The sequence below is a fragment of the Triticum urartu genome, chromosome 6A, assembly GCF_056163025.1.
Source record: "Triticum urartu cultivar PI428250 chromosome 6A, HENAU_Tu73, whole genome shotgun sequence".
In the NCBI taxonomy this organism is placed as follows: Eukaryota; Viridiplantae; Streptophyta; class Magnoliopsida; order Poales; family Poaceae; genus Triticum; species Triticum urartu.
In genome coordinates, this window is record NC_141878.1 from 68,341,590 (window position 1) to 68,362,727 (window position 21,138).

Below are 21,138 nucleotides of genomic sequence, written 5' to 3' on the forward strand. Positions count from 1 at the left end.
GGAGCGGTACCAGTGGACTGGCCAGCTCAACGAGTGGGTCCGCGTCGTGTGGCTCGGGGCGACGCCGGAGCAGGAGGCCGCGTACCTCCAACAATGGAGGCGCGCGCATTGACGAAGGAGCGCGACAACGGCGAGCGGCATATGGAGCTAGAGCGCCGCTTGGCACGGGAGACGGAGGAGGAGCGCTTGGAGAGGGAGGAGGAGCGCGCCCGCGCAGCAGCAGTGCAGCCGCCGGCAGGACAACCATCGGGGACAGTCGGCGGAGGAGGCGTCGCGTGCGACGTGGGAGAGTGTTCTCCCCTGGGCTGGGCCAGCACCAGTGTTCATCGACCTTACCACCCCGGGGAAGAGGACGACTACAACGCCACCTAGGGCAGTGCTGACCATGCACGTTTTTTTAAAGATTTATTAACATTTAAATGAACTTTGGCCCGCGGTTGATCGTCCATTTAATATTCAGTTATGTTAAATTATGTTCATTTTGGCCAAATGTTTTTGAAACTTTTTTTTGGACACGAGAAAAATGAATCTGCCATCATCGACCCAAACAAAAAAGAGGACGCGCCGGTCCGCTCGGGTGACCCAGCTAAGAGCATCTCCAATAGACGGTCCAAATGTAAAAATACCTAATTTTTGGACCGTCTGGGACAAAAAACGCTGCTCCAACAAACGGTCTATATGCAAAAAATTGGCCCGCGGCCTTCTCGTGATGTAAAATACAACACCTCGCGATGCAAATATATATCACGAGATGCATCTGGTCCAAAACTAGCCGCCGCCCGCGAACGCCCAACCGCCACTTCATTTCCTTTCCCGCCCGCCCGCGCCCGTCCGCCCGCCTGTGACCCTCCCGGCCGCCGCCGTCCGGCGCCGGCATGGCCGATGCCGACGACCCCGCCGCCTTCTCGGCCGCCGCCACAGCCGATGGGCTGACCCACGTGGCCGCCACCGCTGCCATCCCGCCCGTAATTGCGGCCATGCCGTCGCCCCCCGCCCGCCGGCCCGAATTGGCGCCGCCCCGGCCGGTGGCCACCGCGCAAGCGGCGAAGCCGGCGAAGGGACGAGGAGGCAGTGTCAAACGGCCGGCCAACCGCAGCCGCAACCCGGCCGACATTTCTACCCGGCCGGTGAAGGTCTCAAAGGCGACCGCAGCAGTTCGAGGCAACGATTCGCAGACGGTGCGGCCGGCGGCCTCTTCCAGCAGCCACACATCCATTCCTCCACCTCCCCCGCCGCCACCGCCGGCCGTGGAGGAAGATGTGGCCACGCCGACGGCCACGGCCTCCAACATGTTCGACGAAATGTCGCAAAGGTATAATTTTTATGGTTGTGCTCTCGTTTGTTGTTTCAAATTTTTTGTGTTCTTGATTGTTTGTGCGTGCAATTATAGTGTTGATGATGAAGCTTCCATGCACGCAACAAATGTGGCAAATGATGATGCACTTTATTTTCAAATTTTAGTTGCTATTTCAATACAAAACCGTGGCTGAACAATGATTGGTAGCAGCCGCGCGGCCGTTTTCATCTTTATTTTGGATCATCTATTGGAGTTGCAAATTTGGACCATCATTTTGAACCATCTGTTGAAGTTGAGCTTTTTTCGAAACTCCAAAACACATGTTTTGACGGTCTAAATTTTACGTCTTCGATTTTGGACCATCAAATTTTAGACCATCTATTGAAATTGAAGATGCTCTAACCAAAAGCGGAGCGTCCCTTTGGGTCTTCGCTTGCTCTCAGGCACCCATGTTGCGCACGGCGATCGCCGCCGCGCCGCGGCCGCGCATCTCCCTTGCCCCGGCAAGATTCGCACACGAGCTCGCGCAGGCGCAGGCGCAGCCGGCCGTCCCTGGACGGGATGACCTTGACCCGTCGTGGGCCCCGCTCTACAGGAGAATCTCGAGGCTGTACGGCAGGCCACCGGGAATGGTGGCGGCGGAGATGGACAACTATCTCCGCAAGAGGCGCCCGCTCTCGGCGGACCAGATCGTCGCCTACGTCCGGAAGCTCCGCAAGTTCAAGAGCAACGCTTGCGCGCTCGAGGTGAGCCCCTACCCCCCAATCTCCCCGCAAAATGGTGGCCTGATTTGGATCGGGATGCGTATTTGTGCCGAAAGTAGTAGGTTCGGGATAAAGCGAGTAGCGAGGAAAGGGGATGGATTGACATACTAGGGTATTCATTGAAAGAGCTCCATTTTGCATTCTCTTTGTGGATAATTTTAGTTTAAGGCCACTATTGGATAATTGTGCATCCTGCATTCTCGACTGAAGAATAGGATTGTGGTCAACTGATTGTGTTGCCAGCAACAACAATGGTAATTTGTTGTCTGACGCTAAGTGAAACCAGGTGCCACACTGCACATTGCTGCAGCTTCAGAGGGCAACACTATTAGGTAGGAAGGGCATTGGATATCCTATACTAACTATAATCGCAAAATCAGGTGATATATCGTGGCGCTACCTGTTCTGCCTGGGAACTTTGAGGATATGTTGCAGCTTCCTTTTCTTTCTAAATATTATAGCTCCTTAGTTTTCACTTTTCGTAGTCTGAAAAGATGATTGTGTATAAGATGTCTTTAGCCTCAGACTTAGCGCATTCAGGTGAATTTTACTAAAGTGGCTTAATAAATAAGGGATTGGCTGGATGTACGTCGCCTGAAAATCAAATTTGGGTCAGTCGATTCCATGTGAGTCGTCGGATGCAAGATGGGCAGCCAGATCAGCTTCTTCACCTCCGAAACCTTCACTGTTCATCGTCTTCAACCTCTAACCTCTCACCCAAATTTGATTTTTCAGGCGACTTACAAGTAATTACTGTGAATAAATAAACATTGAAAACTTGGACTTAATGACCACAGTGAGTCAGTGACTTTAGGTCCATTACGCGTGTTGATTTAGTGCATGTGCATCCATCCAGGTGCTGACGTGTAGAGGAGAGAAGCAGATGGTTGTATTTGAGAGGGATTGACAGCCAGCCCTGTTGTTATTTTGGTATAAGGGTGATGCTTTGTAAAACAGATAGGCCACAAATGCTGGGCTGATAAGAAACATGTCAACAGTCAATGTACTGGTAGTTTTCTATACGAAACCCTGGATTTTCTGTATTTACACAAAAAGTAGCAACTGGTGGGTGTTTGCTAAATTATACTCCCTCGATCCATATTAATTGTCGAAGTTGTACTAAATCAGCGACAATTAATATGGATCAGACGGAACAAGCTTCAGTTGCTTTTGGTTGAAATTGAACAATTTATGGATCTCAGGAATCAGCCAATTGTAGGCAGATACAAAGTCCAAACAAGTGAGCGGCCCTATGGCCAGGAGGAGCTCTGAAGATTGGAGAACAAAGGACATGATAGAAGTTGGATGTTCTCCACAAGCTCAGAATGTCTCATCAAACTACAGCCCTCCAGTTATTTATAGCAGGGGGTGTCCTAGGGCTCCTTCACATTCTCACAAATATCTGGTGGCACTATCGCCTATCTGTACTTTCCATTTCTTGGTGTCTGATTTCAGTGGTAAGATTGGGGACCTTTTTGTCGTATCATGAGTTAATTTCCAATTTTGGTGATTAATCTGCCATTGTTAGCTTACCCGTAACACACTCTACTGCTAAGTCGGGGATCTCAATTCTCACACATAAATAGGCAAAAACCTGGAGAAATAATGTTCTAGAGGGAAGGAAAGTAAGAATTCACAATAGGAAATGAAGGTTCAAGTTCTAACAGTGGAGGTTTAAATTGTGATGGCATTAATGCGTCTCTCCTAAGTATCTTTTTTATCTGTAGAGATTTCATATGCTGTTCTGGTGCAACCTCTTTCTGAGCAGAGTATTTTTTGTGTTCACTGTGTAATAACCAACTGTGTCGTTTTGTACCCAGTTGATGGACTGGATGGAATCTCGTGGAGCAAAGTTGACGCTTGAGCATCAAGCCCTGCGGCTTGGCCTTGTTTCAAAAGTGCACGGGATACAGGCGGCTGAAGAATATTTCTGGAGCCTTCCAGATAAGTCAAAGGAAACTTATTTATGTTTGCTTAACTGCTATGGTGAACACGGAATGGCATGCAAAGGTCTGGAACTCTACGAGAAGATGAAAGTCATGGACATTGTTCCGGATACACTGGTGTACAACTGCTTGATGACTTTGTACCAAAAGGCGGACCAGCCAGAGAAAATCCCCTCCACATTTGAAGAAATGCGAGAAAGCGGTATAAGTGCTAACAATTTTACGTACTTCACTTTGATAGAAAGCTATATCAGAATGAATGACCTGGAGGCTGCAGAGAAAGTCCTGGAAGAATTGGAGAAGGTGGCTCCAGTTCACTGGTCCTTGTACACTTTGATGGCAAACAGTTATATTAAACTAGAGCTGTTTGGAAAGTCAGAAGTGGCCCTAAAGAAAGCTGAGGAAGTCATGGACAAAGCTGAGTTGTTGTCCATTCTGGCAATTCAACCAAGGTTAAGAGGATCTGGGAGTCTTTTAAGTCCACATTCAAGAAATGCTTGAACAAAAGCTATCTTGTGATGCTCGAAGCTCTGAGTATGATTGATGACTTTTGCGTCTTTGCAGCAAATCTTTCAGGAGTGGGAATCGAGTAATGAACATTATGACATGTGGATACAAATGTTATGATCAAAGCTTACCTTGATAAGGGTATGATAGACGAAGCTGAGGCTATCCGTCATGTCTCAGAGTCATTGCAACGGGAGGACGGTTTACATATTTGCCGAGTTCTATTTGGACAAATCTCATGTTACCGCGGCATTGGAGATCTTGAGATATGCAAAGAAGATGCTTACGGCACACAAATGGGTGCCATCGGAAAAGCTTACGAGCAGATTTCTGAAGCACTATGAAGAGTCAAAGGATGTTGATGGTGTGGAGTCTTTCTGCGAGTGCCTGAAGAAGCTCGAATGCCTTGATGCGGAAGCTTATGAGGGCATGGTGCGGACCTATATAGCTGCAGGTAGAACCAACCCATCCATTGCTCAGCGCATCGAAGATGATGGGATTCACGTAGGACCTGAGACGACGAAATTGCTGGAGAGTGTATCCGGCAATTCAAAATGAGTAGGTAAGAAACTTTGTTAGAAGTCGAGGCCACCATATACATTTTCTTGGTTATTATAGAGCAGAATTATGACTTGTCGAAGATGCCGTTATCTCGTGAAAAGCCCGGGAGGAAGTATCTACTCTACAAGAATTTGATGGATCTTTATCATCCCTCGCTGTCACCGGATTTCTGTATTATCTACATTTCTAGGGCTTTTGGTATTTTACATTTGATTTCTGCTACCCCCCCCCCCCCCCCCCCCCCCTCTGACTACTGTGTAACATATAGCTGTGCTGCTGCCTGCTAGTACAATTCTCTAATTTTTAGTGTTGCCAAACATTCATGAAGAGGCGCAACGAAGCAGTGAGTGATTTGTGATACTGTATAGAGTCAATTACACCGGTGGTACTAGAACGTGGCGTAAATGATCACCTTAGTGGTAGAACTTGTGGCATACATCGAAGTGGTGCAAAAACTTGGCTCGAATGTGCAAATACGGTGCAAATCTCGTTTCTATACGCATTACTCGAACCAGTGATGCTTGGGTCAAACGGAGTGCGGCGGGTAGCCAACCCAGCAAATAACAATTGATGTCATATAATGATATTAAGCCTTTTACATCCTGACCTAAAATATTGCAAAATAAGAAGAAGGAAAGAAAACACAGGGAACGAAAAATAAGAAGTGTAAATTTGAAAAGAAAAAAAAGATACCGCCGTGGGCTTTCGTACTAGCGGCCTGACAATTACCAGCAGCAGGACCTAGCAATACAACCACTAGCATTTTGTGCCTTAAACATGTTAGTTTTTTTCTTTTTCATTTTTTAGCCTCAAAAATGTAAATTGTATTGTAAATACGTATTCATTTGAGAATCTGCAGTCTGAGGCACACTTGGCTAAATTTTTTTCATACATATATTTAAATTAATCTAGAAATGCAAATATAATTTATAGAAACACACAAAATTTATAAAAATGCATGAACACTTATAAAACAACATAAACAGATTAAATCTTGGACAATTTTATATACAACATAGCTATTTTTTAAAAAAATATTTTTTTAACTTATAGCATAATTTATTTAATACAAATATTTTCTAAAATTACTTTGATATTCAATTCATATGCAAAAAATTAAAATTATAAAAAAATCATATTTTAATTTGATGGATTTTAAATTAATAGGTGGGCATTTTTTGGTTTATATATTTATTTATATGTATATTATTTATAATTACAAATTTTAAATTGTAATTATAAATAATATACATATTCTGTTATAGACATGTAAATTGTAATAATATACAGGTAAATTGTAGCCCAGGAGCACGTTCTGTTATAGACATGTACTGTAACAATTATATTTACACTCCTCCCAAAAAAAGTTTACACATCAGAATCCATTTGTCTCAAAAAAACATGTGAGAGTCCATAGTTGGAGTGGCACGCCCTCCTACTTGTTTTACATGGATAGTTCGTTCAAAACCCCACGGGGGCGAAACTTTTTTTACGGATTAAAATTGTTAATTTATATTACTTAATTCAAAGATATAAAACTTGTGTATGCTTATGCATCAGCAAGTGAACTCTGGGCGGGTGGTTAGCCGCGCGCTGTGGTTAGACCACGGTCACCAGTATGAATCCCTCTGCATCATATTTTTTATTCTAACAAAAATTGCGATGTTTTACTGAGTGAGACCCACCAGATGCCACACGTCTAACATGTGCCTTTTCGTGAGAAAAAATAAATAAATAACCGAGGGTGCTTTTGCAAAAAGAGCACGCTACACGCCCAACCTTCACTATGCAGTCACTGACAGCGGGCCGTATGCCACGATGCCATGCCTCGTCAGTGTTGCGGCCGTATACAAACAAGATTTGCACCGTATTTGCATGTCCAAGCCAAGTTTTTGCACCAATTTAATGTATCCTGCAAGTTCTAGCATTAAAGTAACCGTTTGTGTCAAATTCTAGCACCACCGGTGTAATTGACTCTACTGTATATTATTTGCTCACTTCATTAGTCAAACGTTTGGGGTACAATGACAATGTCAGGCGGATGTAAGAGCCAGACCTGGCGGACAGAGGAGAGCTGTGAACCATTTTCAGCAGGGCATGGGAGTTTGAAGCTCTCCATTCACGCACAAAACCAACTCCACTAAGACTATCTCCAATCGCAGGGGACAGATGAGCCGATTCCAAATGGGCAGTCCTCCAGTTCAGTCAAACATAGTGAGCACACTTTCCTATTTTCCATTAAACAAGCATACAGGAGGCGGTCCGGCGGCATCGCAGCGGCCTTGTGTGGCAGGGGACCGGGGGCTGTGCGAGGGTATCCTCCCGTGAAATACCAGGCGGTTTCTAGCCCACCAAATTATACGTGAAGGGTCATCTTCCCATAAACGTGAGGGAAGTTTGGGGAAGTATACGGTATCCCAAAAAAAACGAATTTATGGAAGCTGTTGGAGGGATTATTGGCTCAACTCCCGTCAAACGATAGTTTTTTTTTCCCGAATAGTGAAGCTATTTGAGATGCTCTAAAATGAAGCAAAATGGCTTTGGAACTCCGATTTCTTTGTATTTGAAAGCTTACCAACAAGACTCAAAGCTTAGATAATACTCCCTCCGTTTCTAAATATAAGCTTTTCTAGAGATTTCAATATTGGTCACATACGAATGTATATAGACGTGTTTTAGAGTGTGGACTCACTCAATTTCCTTTGTATGTAGTCCGTATTGGAATTGGAATATCTAAAAGGATTTATATTTAGGAACAGAGGGGGTATAACACACGGTGGTGGTTGTTGATCACGGATAAGTATCAGCACAAAACTCGTATAAGCTGCAGTTGTAATTGTAAATCTGCACCAAACTCGTATAAGCTGCAGTTGTAATTGTAAATCTTCATCCCTAGTGACAGCGGTTAACTGATAGAGACAGAGATATGCGCTCCCTGTTTATGTGCCTACATCTGTAAATAATTTCCATGCAACTCTGCAAACTCTAAAATAAGGTCTGTACATGATTGCTCACAACTTGTATTTGGAAAAATTAGTACCAGCTGGGAGTTCTGTTGAAGGACAGGGCGCATCATATCTGTTATATGTTCTTCTGATTCAGTTTGTACTACATATCTTAATGGAAACTGTGCTCAAAATGTTTGACTGAACTAAATGAAAGCGTCACTAGTTCTTCAGTATCTCCGTTGCTGATTCAACATTCTAATATATTCTTGTGTTGTTGCAGAACAGGTCTGAGGGGCAATTCCATCAGACATTTTGTATTCCATGATTCCCAAATCTTGTGTTACAAAATGGTGAAATAATTTTCTATGATATGGATGTTGGCAACGCGTCGTCTAGAAGGCCCTGACTATGACGTACCGCCACTTACTAGAAGTACATGTGGTGAGAGACAGTAATTACTTGGAGATCTTTTCTGATTTCTGTCATTTTCTGCACTTGATAGTTCCCTATAAAGTATGTCAGTGCATGTACTATGAAACAGCTCGGTTCTGTATGCAAGTTGTGTGCCAAGAATCCTGCACCCTTGTTCTTTCATCCAACGCCCGTCAGTCCCTGGTGCATCAGGAGCACCAATTCCGTCGTTGCACACGATACTTTGTCAGATATGAATGTTGATGCATTCACCTTTTTTTAAAATGACTTATATATATTATAAAGATTCATAATAAATACAAAGCATTCTAAACATAATATAAATTACATCAAGGACCTTATACCACCGAACAACCACTGCCGACGCCAGAATAAGCCGCCTACATGCCGAAGCCGATTGGACCTTGTCAATAACATCCGAAAAGTCATTGTGCACGTGCCCCTAAGCCACAATGTGCCTACCTGTCATTATCACCATCATACATATTATTTTTCTTGAGGCCACACAACCATGCGACACAAAGAAGAAATATTTTTTAGGCATACATAGAGAAATACAAATGAAAAAGCCGACCGACAAGAAAAAGAAACCGGCTCGACTAGGTAAAGAATAGCGCGGGAGTTATGTCTCGCTTATCAACACACGTAGCAGCGGCTAGCCTCTTTTGTGCAACCCTAGTGAGCCGGCACAGTACTATATAGTTGCCTATACGCGATTTGTTTTCCGTTTTTTTAGTTTTCACAGTTCACAGCAGTTTGTTACATTTTCTTCACCTATTTTTTATATTTATTTTTCTTTCTTTCTTTCTTCGGGTTTCTTTGGTTTTCTTCAGTTTCTTTTGTATGTGTTTATAATTATTTATTATTTTCAAACACATATCTACTTTTTTCATACCCACTATAAAAAAATTGTATACATCAGGACTATTTTTATACGCGTTTAATATTTCTCAAATACAAGATTAACATTTTTTGAGATATACATTTTGATATCTATTTTTTCATATATACTGTACATTTATCATATACATCTAAAACATTTTTATACAAGTTTAGTTTTTTTCAAATACATGTTTTTGAATTTTTTTTGAATATGTGTTAAACGTTTTTGAAATACACATTAATTTTTTTTGAATGATATGGAATTTTTCCAAACTTTCCCCAAAATTTACATTGTATAAACATTTTATAATATGTCAGAAACATGTATTTGAAATGCTTAAACATTTCTTCTAAATGTAACGTTCATTTTGTGGCACAATGTTTTTTTTGGAAATTACATGAACATTTTTTACATAGTATAACATTTTAAAAAGTTAAATTTTAATTTTTTATGCAAACACGTGAATACTTTTTACATGTCACAAATATTTTTTTAATGCTATCAATATTTTTTAAATTATACTTACAAAATTTTACACTGCGTTCAAATTTTCCAGATTGGCGATGATCATTTTTAAAATTTTAAGTACATTAAGTTTTGTGAACAAGCTGTGATTGGATGGTTAGGAGGGCAGTGATACACCCAGCGCATCAGGTATCAAACTTCAGGTTTGACACTTTGATGTCTCATAAAGGCGTCTTGAATTTCTGTCGAATATTGTGTACGAATTGGGTTACGTTTGAACTTGGTTTTGTAGTGTGGGTGCGGTACGTGTGTCAAAGTCAAACACGTTGTACCCTTGACCTATTATATATGATGAGGCACCCCACATTATAACATATGCTAGCATAATAGCACAGTCATAGATGGGGAGTCCGCGGCGTGTAGCAACGCCCGGGTGGCAGATGTGCGATACTGTAATAGTGTCATGGGGAGAACACCCGTAGTCATGCCCCGGGATGTTGTGCTCGCGCGCCAGCTTAGCAGGCAGCAGCCCATAAAGCTCGCACGCCTCTGTCGCATGCTGATAGTTGACCAATGACATGACCATCGTTCATTGACTTTCAGAACTCATGAACTGGAAAAAACCTGCGGCTTCAAAAATATGGTCAGAGATTTTTAAAAATTTCATGAATTAACAAACAGCTTGGTAATTTGAAAAATGCTTATGAATTTTTTAAAAATGCATGAATATCAACAAGCCACGAGTGAAGTTCACAATTTTAAAAAAGTTCATGATTCAAAAAAGGTCATAAAATTGAAACACTGCATGAATTCAAAAATGGTTACGAACTTAAAAAAGTTCATGGATTTGAGAAAAGTTCAAGACTTGGAAAAGTTCAGAACTTTAAAAAAAAATCAAAAAGGTTTACGAAACCAAACTCGAACGAATCCGCATATGGGCGAGGGGGTGTGCGCCAATTGTAGATATGCTTGTATTTGTGCTTAAGGTGCCAAATATGGTTTGCGGTATTGCTGGTGAGACGCAGCCGCTCCTGAAGAATAGCACACTTAATTTATTTATTTTAAGGGGGAATAGCACACTTAATTACACAGGGCGAGCTACATGGGCCGGTTCGTTCGAGCATTTTTTTTCTGCTACCGCCACATTCATGCTTTTCTTTTTCTCAAAAAAAAACATTCATGTTTTTTTACTGATGTCTGCAGGTTTTTGCTGTTCATTTCTTTTTTTCTTCATTTCCTCTCCTTTTGTGTTTTCTCTCTTTGTGATCCTCTTCCCTTTTTTGCATTTCTACTTTATTTTTAAATATTTTATTCTTTCACCGGATGCAAGTTTTTCTAAATTAAAATTCGTTATCTTTTAAAAAGAAAGATGAACATTCTTTAGAGTATTTGACATTTTTTTAAAGAGACTTTTTGAACATGGGCATTTTTCAATATTTTTCTTACTCTGTCAAAAAACTATTTTTTAATACAAAAGCATACCCAAAAATAATTGAAGTGTAGCATGAATGAAGCTACTATACGACAATTTTTTTACGGAACTCTTCTCTAACAGAGCAGTATATATACTACATATATTCTGATGGATAGAAATTGCCTGGAACTGCATCTCGATTCTAGGGAAAGTGACTTTGAGAATTGAGAGGTAAATACAGATGTCTGACGCCATGCTGTGCACGCGGCATGCACCACCGGACCGGAGCAAGAAAAGAATCGCCATTTTGGCGCCGCTGCAAAATCAAAACAAACTGTCCATTCTGCTTTTCAGTCAGTAGGAATAATGCCGAGTGCATCTCTCCTGGTCCAGGCATAGCAGAGAAGAGAAGAGGGACTTGGTTGACAGACAAACAGACAGACAAACAGCATGGAATTCAGATTGTGGGATTGATGGGCATCTGATTCTAGATGCTCAGGCTCCGGTAGCGGCCCAACTGCTTTTTTGGAAAACAACGTCTGACGAGCTCCTACGTACATACTCCTCTTGGAGTAGTACGTACGTACTCCTCTGCTTTGGAGTATGGGATAAATGTTTTGCCCTGACTTGGAGATAGGGACGGATGGATGCACCGAAATTTCCGCGGAATCTCCTCTGCTTTTGGACGTACTACTACTACAATGTTTGAAATACGGAGTACATGTATCTCTTGTTGGCTGCACATGCACATGCCGGTACGGAAGGCTTCTTTCGGTTCGGGGGCGGGTTTGGCTAGCGACCAAACCCTAGCCGCTGCCGTCAAGAGAGCCACCTTTCCGGCGGCAATCCTCCGCCGGCGATCTTTTGGTCGTCGGTCATGAGGGGGCTCGATGGCTTCCATGCATGTGGATCGTTTTTTGCTTTAGGTTTAGAGCCCTAACAGCTCAGGTTTTTGAATCATCCGATGTTTTGGCTTCGGCGGCTGCGACGGCGATGCTGAATAAAGAAGGTTTAGATTTTTCTCACGCGAGGTGATCGTCTTTATGGTCGGTGATGAATTTGGAAACTAGTCTGTTCAGGCGTGGATATCGTGACGGTGACGGCATCCTTGTGTTGGACTTGTGTCCTCAGGCTTCACCGTTGCGACAGCGTCTGCCCCAGCGTCGGCGCAGAGCTTGGGAGGTAATTCGGGAGCGGATGCAGATTGTGGTCTGCATCGACGACATCTGAAAGACGGAACGTGTGCTGGGTTCATGGTTGATGGATGGCAGGTATGGTTTCCTATTTCGGCGTCTTAGTCGTGGTTGGGTGTCAGATCTGGAGTTCGATGGCGTGTCCAGGGTGTTGCCCCAGTCTGATTCGTTCAATGGCAATGGCTTCATCTTTGGTGAGCCACCTTGGAGGTCCGCAAAGCTGCATATCAACGATGGAGCCGCGTCGAGCTCACGTGAGGAGGTGATTCGTCATTTTTTTTGGTGGCTGTTGTGATGGTATCGGAGGCAGGTGACAGATGTTGGTGTCAAGCTTAACGATGTTCTGCTATCTTGTCTTTACGTGACTTATAGTTTAATCTTTATGATATAAATAAGACACGTATTACAATGCAAAAAAAATAGTTGTTCCTACTTGCCTCTTGCTTGCATGCATGTAATGCACTGCAGCCCCTATGTCTAGTGTCACATTTACTCTATAAACGTTTTGTTTGATCCATGTGGTCACTCGTGCCCGGGAGAATCGCTGGATGTGGTGGCATATGCCAGCAGTGGCCTGCAACATTAGGGATGCGTTTGGTAACCTCCATTTCTTTTTATCCCTTTGTATACTTGTTCTAGTTGTGTCTGCCTGAGTATATGTAGACAAAAAAATTATCATTTGTATGTTGATTGGTTGCCGGCATCTCCTCTAGCCTGCATGTGTTGAAACAGAAGGCTTGCTGTTTGGTTGCGGACTTGTTTCAGGGACAACACAAGTCAGGTTGTTTGGTTACATGCAGGACAATTGTGTCGTAACCAGAGGCACACATGAACAACATATAACTAAACTAGAGCAACAGAACAAATTTAGGCACAAACACAAGTCTTAACAATGTATCACAAGTTTTAAACCAACATAATACGATAAGTTTAAACTGAAACCCTTGTCTTAAACGAACAACCAACAAGGAACGGACAACAGGAGCTCAGGCAGTCACGGCGAAGGCGTCATCGTGCTCCTTGCATTTGGTAACCACCTCCACGCCCTCGTCGTTGAAGGCGATCACCTTCATGGTACCACGGGTCAGCAGCTTGAACGTCAGCATGTACTCGATCATGATCTGGTGAACGGCGGCGAAGGTGGCCCAACCCTGATCAAGGATGACCATGCCGTTGACCACCCTCACTGTCCCCCCCATGCGCATCCGGTGTTCCTCTTGACCTTGAACTCTGCAGGGACGGTGAGGAAGTGCTTTGTGAACTCCAAAGGCATTGGCAGACTCTCCAGCTTCGGGGTAAGGATAACCTTGCAGAAGTGGCTTGGTCCTCACTCCTCATGGTAGTGCCCATAGTTCCTCCGCTTGGCACTTGGGTGATCCTGCACCAACACGTCGACCAATGGCGGCACGACCTCCTTGCCCATCTCCAATGATGGCATGACCTCCTTGAACTTGTCCATCTGCAATATGAACAACACACAATTCAATGGTCAGCACTCATTCATATATATCAGCCTAACACTACTATATTAACCCAACCTACTAACCCAACACCACACTGAAACCCTCTCTGTTTCACCACCTCTCCCTCGCCATGAACTCCAACTCCAGCCCCAACACTTTCCCCTGGGGCATTGGCTGGAGGGTCTTCTTCCTTGGGTGCTTGCTTAGTGACCGCAAGAAGTTCGAGCACACCATGGAAGTATGCTTGAACTTCAGCAACATCGATGACATGCACAAGGAGTCGAACATTGTGATTAAGAAGGCTATGCCAGACGAGCTAAATACACTGATTCCTGACCCAACGAAGGACGCAATGTCAGTGGACATCCTGCGCTGGGCATGAATCAAGCAGACTCCAACGACATTGAACAGAGGGGAAGCTGGGCCAAATACAGTGAGTACAAGGCGCCTCAAGACTAGCATGCCGCGGCCTACTGGAGTAGGACGTTCATGTCGCCGAAGGACGACAACGGCGCGGTGCAGATGGTGGCCAAGGCGCCTGCGGCAGGCGGCCGTGCAAGATCCATCATTCTTGATGAAGATGATGAGGAGGAAAATGATGAGGAAGAAAAGAAGATGGCTACCCCACCCCCTCCGCCGCTCGGCGTGACTCCAGGGTCGCCGCGGCTAGACAAGAAAGTTTGTACCCTAATCCCCACCCCGATGTAATCGAAAAATGACCTATGAACCCTAGAAGTTGTTGGTGCAGAATCGATGGACGGGTAGTATTTTAATCCAATCCTTCACCCCCAATATGTTCAATCCCCTCCATAACTCTCCAATCGCGTGCTCAAATCAAATACAGCCCGAGTCGAAAGCAATAAATCTAGAGAGAGGGCAAGGACTTATCGCCATGGCCGATGCACTCCGGTGGAGTTCTGCAGTCGCTCCAGTGGCAGCCGCTGTCTTGGATCGTCATGCTGTCGCTCCAGTGGTCGTCATCACCGGTGTGAGTGAGGAATAGAGGTGAGGGTAATTTATGACGACGCTTCGGAAACAACGCGACTTCTCGAGACCGCATCCGCACATGCAACTGCCCACACCCACGTGCCTAGGGTTGCACCGCTCGGGCCTAGCTCCACGAAAACGACCTATTTGAGCGTTCCTCTGAATGCAAGCCCAAAGATGTTTTAAAGTTTGTGCTATGCAGGCCCAACAGTGAATGTGGGTAACTAAAATAGGTCATTTTATTTTCAAGCGGGCCTGACTGAGGTATATGCCCGCTACCAAACCCGTTCCTAGAGGCTAGAGCACCCTAGCTATTTGAGCTAGGCCAACTGGCCGGTAAGCTAGAGCCCCTTTGCGTCGTTCCCTCTAGTTAGGGTTTTTTCCTCTCGAGGCGATCCCGATCGCCATCGTTGAGATCACATCTTTCCCTACCTCTGTCGTGTCTCCGGGCCTCCTCTCACCGAGCGGGGGTGCCGCGACGCCCCTGGCCCGGGCGGGACTAGGGGGGAGGGGCTCTAGGGTTTACTACATGGGCTCGGTGTTTCTAATCAAGCTAGGGTTCGAGATTTTCCATGGCGTCTGACAGAGCTTCGGGGTCGCGGTCAGCGGCGCCGCCCGAGACGGACGACGTGACATCACTGATGATGGAGTTAGGTCTTCGAGAGGAGGATCTTGACGATGTAGTGTTCGATGAGAAGGAGGCGCCGCCGGAGGCGGCACGATGGATGGCGCTGGTCATGGTGCACTTGCCGAAATCATATAGCCAATATTGGTTTTTTAAGAATATGAGAGCGGCATGGGATCTTGCGCAGGAGGTGCAGTTCAAACCGCTTGAGGATAATCTGTATACAACCCAATTTTCATGTTTGGGCGATTGGGATAGAGTAACACGTGACGGCCCATGGAACTTCCGGGGAGACGCCGTCATACTAAAACCATATGATGGATTGGCTAAACCGTCAATAGTTCAACTAGATACTATCGAGATTTGGGTGCAGATACATGATGTCCCGCCGCTCTATGCTCATCCGGTGCCATCTCTAGCTCAAAAGGTTGGAGAAGTTTTATATGCAGAACCCCAATCGCATGACTTTGTGGGGAACTTCCATCAGCTTTGGGTCCGGATCGATGTCAACAAGCCCTTGAAGAATGCAGTCTCTACGATCAGGGACGGAAAGCGCCAAATATATCGGGTTAGGTATGAGAAGCTTCCCGACTGGTGTGCAGTCTACGGTAAGCTGGGCCACCTCTTTAAGGAACATGGTAGCGGAATTCACCCTCCAACAATCCTAGTTTTCAAAGATCTCAGAGCTACATGGGTCATGCGCACTGGACAGGGTCCCGGAGGGGGCTGTGGACGGAGGGGAGGCCGAAGAGGAGGCCGAGGAGCTAGGGGAAACATGACCTTTTCTAATCAAGATGGGGGAATCAAGGAGAAGGCAGATTATACATCGGAAACTGACATAGATATGACAGAGGCTGACTATGCGAGAAAGAGGACACAGATGCAACAAGGGACACAACCGAGCCACAGTGTAGGTGGCCAAGGGGCGGCCCTAGCGCTGCCACCACCCCCATTGATCCCTTGAGTCCGAGCAGCAAACAGGTCTTGAAGAGGGCAAAAACACATGAAGCAGCAGAAGAATAGAAGGAGGGCGATCTTGGCAAGGTTGTCTCAGCATTGGCGGGCTCTTTCGAGGAGCGCCGTCGGGCCCAATGAACATCTTCTGTTGGAACTGTCGTGGTGCTGGTAAAGCTGCGGCAGTCCGTGAACTTCACGATTTCGCGAGGCAATTTACCCCGCCCCTGTTGTGCATTGTTGAAACTCAAATTGAAGGTGCTACGGTAGAAGCTTTAGCTGGAACTTTGGGCTTGGACAACTCTTATGTTATTAGTAGTCAAGGTAGGAGTGGTGGAATAGGATTGTTTTGGAATAATTCAATAAAGGTGGAAGTTCTTGGTTACTCTTTGTATCATTTAGATGTCTCTGTTGAACAAGATGCAGATAAGTGGAGAATGACATGCGTTTATGGGGGAGGCTCAAACACATATGAGGCACCACACATGGACAACTTTGAAAAACATTAGCACTTTGAGCGATCTTCCCTGGCTCTGTATGGGGGATTTCAACGAGGTTTTACGTCCAGATGAACATCAAGGAGTTGGCTAACGTAGCAACGCCCAGATCCAAGCCTTCCGAGAAGTCCTTGACGTTTGCATGTTGCTTGATCTGGGTTATAAAGGCAATTTTTGGACTTTCGAGAAGAAAGTAACGGACGGGAGCTATACCAGATGCAGGCTTGACAGAGCCCTCGCCAACGCGTCATGGCTGAGCAAGTTCCCGCTAGCTGTGGTCACCCACTTAACGGGGGCAACATCAGATCATGCCCCTCTACTCCTAGAGCTGGATGTAGGAACTAACGAGCGGGCGCAAAAACCCTTCAGGTACGAGCTGATGTGGGAGTGATACGTCTCCGTCGTATCTACTTTTCCAAACACTTTTACCCTTGTTTTGGACTCTAACTTGCATGATTTGAATGGAACTAACCCGGACTGACGCTGTTTTCAGCAGAATTGCCATGGTGTTATTTATGTGCAGAAACAAAAGTTCTCGGAATGACCTGAAACTTCACGGAGACTATTTTTGGAAATAATAAAAAATACTGGCAAAATATCAAGACCAGGGGGCCACACCATAGCCATAAGGGCGGGGGCGCGCCTGCCCCCCTGGGCGCGCCCCTACCTCGTGGGCCCCCTGGAGCTCCTCCGACCTCAACTCCAACTCTATATATTCGTGTTCGGAGAGAAAAAATCAGGGAGAAAGATTCATCGCGTTTTACGATACGGAGCCGCCGCCAAGCCCTAAACTCTCTCGGGAGGGCAGATCTGGAGTCCGTTCGGGGCTCCGGAGAGGGGAATCCGTCGCCATCATCATCATCATCAACCATATTCCATCACCAATTTCATGATGCTCACCGCCGTGCGTGAGTAATTCCATCGTAGGCTTGCTGGAGGTGATGGGTTGGATGAGATTTATCATGTAATCGAGTTAGTTTTGTTAGGGTTTGATCCCTAGTATCCACTATGTTCTGAGATTGATGTTGCTATGACTTTGCTATGCTTAATGCTTGTCACTAGGGCCCGAGTGCCATGATTTCAGATCTGAACCTATTATGTTTTCATGAATATATGTGAGTTCTTGATCCTATCTTGCAAGTCTATAGTCACCTACTATGTGTTATGATCCGGCAACCCCGAAGTGACAATAATCGGGACCACTTCCGTGAAGGAAATATGCCCTAGAGGCAATAATAAAATTATTATTTATTTCCTTATATCATGATAAATGTTTATTATTCATGCTAGAATTGTATTAACCGGAAACATAATACTTGTGTGAATACATAGACAAACAGAGTGTCACTAGTATGCCTCTACTTGACTAGCTCGTTGATCAAAGATGGTTATGTTTCCTAGCCATAGACATGAGTTGTCATTTGATTAACGAGATCACATCATTAGGAGAATGATGTGATTGACTTGACCCATTCCGTTAGCTTAGCACTCGATCGTTTAGTATGTTGCTATTGCTTTCTTCATGACTTATACATGTTCCTATGACTATGAGATTATGCAACTCCCGTTTACTGGAGGAACACTTTGTGTGCTACCAAACGTCACAACGTAACTGGGTGATTGTAAAGGTGCTCTACAGGTGTCTCCGAAGGTACTTGTTGGGTTGGCGTATTTCGAGATTAGGATTTGTCACTCCGATTGTCGGAGGGGTATCTCTGGGTCCACTCGGTAAAGCACATCACTTAAGCCTTGCAAGCATTGCAACTAATGAGTTAGTTGCGGGATGATGTATTACGGAACGAGTAAAGAGACTTGCCGGTAACGAGATTGAACTAGGTATTGAGATACCAACGATCGAATCTCGGGCAAGTAAGATACCGATGACAAAGGGAACAACGTATGTTGTTATGCGGTCTGACCGATAAAGATCTTCGTAGAATATGTGGGAGCCAATATGAGCATCCAGGTTCCGCTATTGGTTATTGACCGGAGACGTGTCTCGGTCATGTCTACATAGTTCTCAAACCTGTAAGGTCCGCACACTTAAAGTTTCGATGACAGTTATATTATGAGTTTGTGAGTTTTGATGTACCGAAGGTTTTTCGGAGTCCCGGATGTGATCACGGACATGACGAGGAGTCTCGAAATGATCGAGACATGAAGATTGATATATTGGAAGCCTATATTTGGATATCGAAAATGTTCCTGGTGAAATCGGGATTTTACTGGAGTACCGAGGGGTTATCGGAACCCCCCGGGGGATTAATGGGCCATAGTGGGCCTTAGTGGAGAAGAGGAGAGGCAGCTAGGGCAGGGGGGCGGCGCCCCCCCTTTCCTTCCTGTCTCCCTCCTCCTTCCCCCTTCTCCTAATCCAACAAGGAAGGGAGGGAGTCCTACTCCCACCGGGAGTAGGACTCCTCCTGGTGCGCCTCCTCCTAGCCGGCCGCACCTCCCCCTTGCTTCTTTATATACGGGGGCAGGGGGCACCCCATAGAGACAACAATTGATTTGATCTTTTAGCCGTGTGCGGTGCCCCCCTCCACCATAGTCCACCTCGATAATACTGTAGCGGTGCTTAGGCGAAGCCCTGCGTCGGTAGAACATCATCATCGTCACCACGCCGTCGTGCTGAAAAAACTCTCCCTCAACACTCGGCTGGATTGGAGTTCGAGGGACGTCATCGGGTTGAACGTGTGCTGAACTCGGAGGTGCCGTGCATTCGGTACTTGATCGGTCGGATCGTGAAGACGTACGACTACATCAACCGCGTTGTGCTAACGCTTCCGCTTTCGGTCTACGAGGGTACGCGGACAACACTCTCCCCTCTCGTTGCTATGCATCACCATGATCTTGCGTGTGCGTAGGAATTTTTTTGAAATTACTACGTTCCCCAACAGTGGCATCTGAGCCTGGTTTTATGCGTAGATGTCATATGCACGAGTAGAACACAAGTGAGTTGTGGTTGATATAAGTCATACTGCTTACTAGCATGTCATACTTTGGTTCGGCGGTATTGTTGGATGAAGCGGTCTGGACCGACATTACGCGTACGCTTACGCGAGACTGGTTCTACCGACGTGCTTTGCACACAGGTGGCTGGCGGGTGTCAGTTTCTCCAACTTTAGTTGAACCGAGTGTGGTTACGCCCGGTCCTTGCGAAGGTTAAAACAACACCAACTTGACAAACTATCATTGTGGTTTTGATGCGTAGGTAAGAATGGTTCTTGCTCAGCCCGTAGTAGCCATGTAAAACTTGCAACAACAAAGTAGAGGACGTCTAACTTGTTTTTGCAGGGCATGTTGTGATGTGATATGGTCAAAGCATGATGCTAAATTTTATTGTATGAGATGATCATGTTTTGTAACCGAGTTATCGGCAACTGGCAGGAGCCATATGGTTGCCACTTTATTGTATGCAATGCAATCGCCCTGTAATGCTTTACTTTATCACTAAGCGGTAGCGATTGTCATAGAAGCATAAGTTTGGCGATACGACAACGATACTACGATGGATATCAAGGTGTCGCGCCGGTGACGATGGTGATCATGATGGTGCTTCGGAGATGGAGATCACAAGCACAAGATGATGATGGCCATATCATATCACTTATATTGATTGCATGTGATGTTTATCTTTTATGCATCTTATCTTGCTTTGGTTGGCGGTAGCATTATAAGATGATCTCTCACTAAATTTCAAGAAAAAAGTGTTCTCCCTGAGTATGCACCGTTGCCAAAGTTCGTCGTGCCCAGACACCACGTGATGATCGGGTGTGATAAGCTCTACGTCCATCTACAACGGGTGCAAGCCAGTTTTGCACACGCAGAATACTCAGGTTAAACTTGACGAGCCTAGCATATGCAGATATGGCCTCGGAACACTGAGATCGAAAGGTCGAGCGTAAATCATATAGTAGATATGATCAACATAGTGATGTTCACCATTGAAAGCTACTCCATTTCACGTGGTGATCGGTTATGGTTTAGTTGATATGGATCACGTGATCACTTAGAGGATTAGAGAGGTGTCTATCTAAGTGGGAGTTCTTAAGTAATATGATTAATTGAACTTAAATTTATCATGAACTTAGTACTTGATAGTATCTTACTTGTCTATGTTGTTTGTAGATAGATGGCCCGTGCTGTTGTTCCATTGAATTTCAATGCGTTCCTTGAGAAAGCAAAGTTGAAAGATGATGGTA

The 21,138-nt window shown here is 45.0% G+C and overlaps 1 pseudogene across 1 annotated transcript; it reads left to right on the top strand.

Annotated features, from left to right (window-relative positions):
- The first annotated feature begins 1,688 nt into the window (after positions 1-1,688).
- On the top strand, positions 1,689-5,428 carry LOC125515093 (pentatricopeptide repeat-containing protein At4g01990, mitochondrial-like; annotated as a pseudogene). The gene is made up of 2 exons (XR_015607290.1): positions 1,689-2,043; positions 3,882-5,428. The product of XR_015607290.1 is annotated as a pentatricopeptide repeat-containing protein At4g01990, mitochondrial-like (transcript).
- The last annotated feature ends 15,710 nt before the right edge of the window (positions 5,429-21,138 follow it).